The following is a 5807-nucleotide window of genomic DNA, read 5'->3' on the forward strand; positions in this document are numbered from 1 at the left end:
ACACCCACACCCACGCACACGCACCCAACCCTTTTTCTTGTCTTTCTTACCTCATCTCCATCTTTGGCCACTACATCTCTTGGCTCTGATTCTCCTCCTTTGCTTACTTGGATGCCATGTGGCACTTTCCCAGTTCCCACGCATATTTCATAAATTCAATATAAGAAATAATATGTTTATAACATTTTTACAACAAATTTTAAGTGACAAGTTATTACTGGTTGTTATTATTTGGGTAAAAATGTAATCTTATTGTTAGTTTTAAATTTGAACCAATAACAACTAACCACCTGTGATTTGTTATAAAAATATTGTAAAATTGTTGTAGATGTAGCATCTCTCATTCTATATATATATATATATATGAGAAATAATATGTCTACAATATTTTTACAACAAATTCTAAGTGGCAGGTTGTTACTGGTTATTATTGTTTGGGCAAAAAAGTAATCTTAGTATTAGTTTCAAATTTAAACCAATAACAACTAACTACCTGTGATTTGTTGTAAAATTATTGTAGACGTAGCATTATATATATTTGTAGAGAAATTTTTTTACAATAATTTTAATAACACACTTATCACACTCAATTATATACCTAATTGATTCTCAAAAAAAAAAAAAAATTATATACCTAATTTCACAATATATTTATAGACTTACAACTTTTAATTAACTACTCATAGTCGGTATTAACATATTGTGAAATTAATGGGTGTAATTCGTATTATAGTTGATTTTTTTTTTTTTTTTTTTGAGGAGTTATAGTTGATTTTTGTGTGATTACTTAACATGACTATAAAATGGTCCGCGGTAAGTTATGGACAAATGAAATGGGTGTAATTCGTATTATAGTTGATTTTTTTTTTTTTTTTTTTTGAGGAGTTATAGTTGATTTTTGTGTGATTACTTAACATGACTATAAAATGGTCCGCGGTAAGTTATGGACAAATGTGATTATTGTTCATGCGGAAGTCTTTATTAGACCAGTTGGTCAGATTGTGAGAAAATTTGTATTATTTAAAAAAAAAAAAAAAAGTTGATTTTAAATTCCAAGCCTTTTCCACAAAAGTAAAAGAAAAAAAGACGACAATATAGTAATTAAAAGAGAAAAGTTAAGAAAAGATGGTACTTTGGTGATGCTTCACGTTCTTTGCGCTTTTTGCCTTTTTGCTGGGAACTTTTTTACTGGAGAGGGTTTTGTGGTTTTTTAAACAGAAAAAGAAAAAGAAAAGAAAGAGACTGTGTGTGTTTGAAAAGGGTCTTGGCTTAGGAAAGAGAAAAAGGTCTCTTTTATGTATATATATGGGTTTTGGCGTTGGGCTTCAAATTTATTTGCAACAAGTCTTGTTTTTTAAGTCTGAGAAGAAAATGAGTTGTGGAGGAGATATGTGTGAGGAGACAAGCAAGGATCCTGGTATAAAGCTGTTTGGGAGAACTATTCCTTTGCCGGAATGTCAGATTCAACCCAACTCCCAACTCATGGTACATGCTATAACCATGACTCTTATTCTATAAGGCTTCCTTTCTTTCTTTCTTTCTTTCTTTCTCTCTTTCAAATACTGAGAAAATTTTGCTTTTCTAGGCATGATGAATCAAACTTACTTCTTGGTCTTTTTATTAAAAATGATTGTTGGTGAGTGGTCTATTAATTGTTTGTTACTTCCATTTGTTTGGTGCTAATGGATTTCATAGAATTCACTTAGTTTGTGATTTTTTCAATAATTTAGAAACGGGTAAAAGGGGAGGGACTTATGTTTCTAATTGATGTTGTTCTCCAAAATTGGGTTTATGTTTGTTTTGCTTTGACTTGAAAGAATTGAACTTGGCAATGGTGGGTAAATATTGTTTTTAATTTTAATTATTACTTTTCAATCAAGACCCATACTTAAATTTAAATTGTGAAATATTAGTGATGTTCTTTTCTATCAATTCTATTTTTGTTTTTTGGAGGCAGTAAAACTTTTGCAGTACCCAAAAAAGCAATGAAGGAAACAGTCAAATAAACAAACTAGTTCTTGGTTAAAATGGTCAGTAGGCTGGGATTCTCCCTGGTGTTACAACCAAATTCTGAAATGAAAAATTGTGTCCTTGTAAGAATAGTTTAACTGTTGGAAAGAAATCTGGGCTTCTCTAAAAAAAAAAATTGTCTGAAAAGTTCAATGGAAAGCACTGCTCAGTTCAATAAGGGGACAACCATGGTCACTTAAGTTATAATCAGAAATTGTTGTTGGTAGCTCTGCAAATTTATTAATGATTAAAAACGTGACAGTCGCAATATTGATTTAATGGGCTGATGCATGTCTTTGTGCTGGTAATTTTTGTTAAATTTATCAGCATTTCATTTATTCTGTTATTTATTGGTTTCAACAAAAATAGAGGAGTTAAAATTTAAAGCAGAAGAAATAGCAATGACATTGATCCACGTTTTAATCAATTTATCCCAGATTAGAGGGATCTGGGAGGAATAGAAATTATATGGTGGTATCACCCTTCTTGTCTATCATTCACAGTTTCATGTACACAGACAAACCTGCTGTATAAACTCTATAGGAAGTTCGGAAATGGTTGTTCTTCTCTTTCTTCTCATTTATTAACTGTGTGTTCATAATGAATCTGTACTTACGAAAAAGTTTATTAGAAAAAGTTAATTTTTTTTTTTTTTTTGTTGTCCAGTTCTTTCACTATCCAATTACCGCTTCTAAGCAGGGCACCAATTGTTTGATTTTGAATTGTCAGGATGCTTGCAGTGATATAACAAGTGCAGAAGTGGAGAGCTCTTATGCTGAAAACTTAGGGAAGCATGAGAAGTCCACTGATTCAGGGGATAGGAATGAAGGGCCTCAAACTCCTATGCAGGTTGGGCCACAAGTATATCCTACACCAAAGGAAGACCAGATAGATACCAATAGTACAGAAGAAGAGAAAGTATTTAAGAAGCCAGACAAGATACTTCAATGTCCAAGATGCAACAGTTTAGATACAAAATTTTGCTACTTCAATAACTACAATGTCAACCAACCGAGGCATTTCTGCAAGAACTGCCAGAGATATTGGACAGCTGGTGGAACAATGAGAAATGTTCCTGTGGGTGCTGGGAGACGAAAGAACAAGCACGTAACCTCCCAATACCATCAATTGATAGTATCCTCCAATGGACTACCGACGAGATTAGAAGCCCCAGACTCATCCAATCACCAACTTCTCTCATGTGGTGAATCTTCAACTGCTTTCAGGTCTTCAACAGGAAACGAGAGAGTCCTACAATTTGGTCCAGAAGCACCTCTCTGTGAATCCATGGAGACTGTTCTTAATATAAGAGACCAGAAAAGATGTGTTGAGATGGGTTCTGTAAATGTTGGAGAAAATGGAGAAGAGCCTTCTTCACGCAGATCGTCCATGACATTTTCCAGTAATCAGGGGAAGCAATTACCTGAAAATGTTGTGCAAAAGGAGCGAGTCAGAATGCCAGGATCTTGTTACGAGCTTAATACCCCACATCCTCTGCATTGTTACCCTGTTCCTCCTTGGGGTGTCCAGTGGACTGCAGGTACGCATAATGTTAGCTCAGTGGAAACAGCACAACAAACTTCTGAATGTGTTTCTGTTCCAAACAGCAGTGATCCCAATCCAGTTCGGTTGTACCCCGCACCAATGCTTGCAGTTCCAGGCTTTTGTCCTCCACAAGTCCCTTTTCAATTCATACCAGCAACATATTTGGCTTGTATGCCTGTTTGTGCAGCTGGAGCTGGGAGTGTCTCATTAACTGGATCTAGTGGATGTCTATCTCCATCCTCCTCTGCTAGCAACAGTTGCTGCTCGGGCAATGGCTCACCAACACTAGGCAAGCATTCAAGACTTTACACAGATGAAGAGAAATCAGAGACATGTGTTTTGGTTCCAAAGACATTGAGAATTGAGGACCCAGATGAGGCTTCAAAGAGTCCTTTCTGGGCTACTTTAGGAATTAAGCCTGGTCAGAAGAAATCTATGTCCAGAGGTTCTCTTTGGAACATTTGAACCAAATGTAGATGACATCCATATAGCTGATGCATCTCATATCCTGGAAGCAAACCCAGCAGCTCTTTCTCGCTCTCATACATTTAAAGAGAGCACCTAACAGGCTCTGGGCTATGAATTTTTGCTTGGAAGGCTTGAGATATATGATTTTGTACATATTCCTGGGACTAGCTGTCTGTAGAATGTGGGAATGGCCGTCAGTAAAGTGTGGCATTAGCTTCTCATTGTGGTGACAAAGCCATCGTTCAATATGGATTGATTATGTACTTCGAAGTTTTGGATTATGAACAATGAGATAAACGAATTCTTGGGAATTCTGAATCTGCCACTGTAATCAACAGTGATGTGGTTATGGCTGTTTCACTTTAGGAGTCAATATTGTAAATTAGATACTAGTGAGTGGCTGTTTGTGGTTTGCGACTTATTTAGGTTTCAGTTTAAACACTGATGTGTATTTCTTTCAACATGAGACAAGGTTGCAAATATGAACATTCAAGAATTTAGAATAGAAATCTCATTTTCCTTCTTTTTTTTTTTTTTTTTTTTGGTCTTGTAAACTGTTTGGATATGTTTAGAGTTTAGACACCAGTTGTACCAAATTCCAATTTTAGAGTCGAATTGAATTTGTGGGGGTTGAAAACAGTGAGATTGGGCCGAGGCCTCTACTAATGCCTTGATTGTCACTACAACTTTGTAAAATAGGAGGCAATCCATAATGGAAGATCTAAACAAGTAAAATCTAAGTCTAAATGAATACTTTATTGATTATTGATATGATTACTCTCTTGCCAAGGTTAGAAGCAACCAAAAACAGATACAAGCTCTCTCTAAATGATCCTACTCACTTTTTCCCAACTTTTTTTCATCAGGTGTCTCCTCCCCCTTTTTGAAGATGAAAATGAACTTTTAGAGTTTAAAGCATTGTTCAACTCAATCATTTAGTATTAAATGCGGCTTGTGTTAGGTGGGAACACCTAATTAATGTGGAGGTGACTGTTGCTTGGGTTGTGAGCCATCTCACCTGGCTTCACGGCTCGATTTTTGGGTTCAATCTTCTCCTTAGCCACTTCACCGATCATTTATTCTCGGCCAAAATTGTCTGAGGTGCAATGAACTTCATCTGCTCTCCTTGGTGAATGGAGGCCACTTCCCAGTTGGGCCTTCATTTCCCTTTTTATACTTGGGTCTTCCTTCCTAGAGGACATGGGCTAGGCTTGGTACCTCTATTGTGTTCTCTTATTGGGCCTATGGTCTGTGGCTCGTGGAGCATACTTAGGAGACCACTCCCCTACACGCAATATCCCAAAAACACAATAGGGAAAAAGAAAAAAACTGTGATATGGTGACTAAGAGAAAACTTGATTCGAGAAAAACTCACTAAGGTTATAACGACTAATCCCAGAGAAAACAGATGCACTAAAAATAGAATAGAAGTTTACAACAAAATTAACCTTAAATATGTTACTACAACATGTAGACTTGTTGATGTGACCTCACAAAACTCCAAATCCTTGGATTCTTCTATCCATGAACTCTGCTCAATGTGAACACCCGTTCACAACTTGAAGAACCCTCTTGAAGATTCTTCACAACAATTGGTCTATGAGTTGATTTTAGTAATTAACACTACAAGAAAAAGGGGCTATTGCGGTGGGCCAAAAACAATGTTAAAGCCCAAAAAAGCGCCACTAAAGGTACATTTCACCTTTAGTGGCGGGTGCTATTGTGGTGGTTCATCCCATCAATGTTGTAGAGCCATAGTAGATCTATTGTGGCGGTAACAAAAA

At 36.1% G+C, this 5807-nt stretch overlaps 1 pseudogene; it reads left to right on the forward strand.

The window, feature by feature from the left end:
• The first annotated feature begins 1134 nt into the window (after positions 1-1134).
• LOC112008195 (cyclic dof factor 3-like) lies at positions 1135-4559 on the forward strand (annotated as a pseudogene).
• Positions 4560-5807: the final 1248 nt, after the last annotated feature.

The sequence above is a fragment of the Quercus suber genome, unplaced genomic scaffold (genome assembly GCF_002906115.3).
Source record: "Quercus suber isolate HL8 unplaced genomic scaffold, Cork oak 2.0 scaffold_220, whole genome shotgun sequence".
NCBI classification, from domain to species: Eukaryota; Viridiplantae; Streptophyta; class Magnoliopsida; order Fagales; family Fagaceae; genus Quercus; species Quercus suber.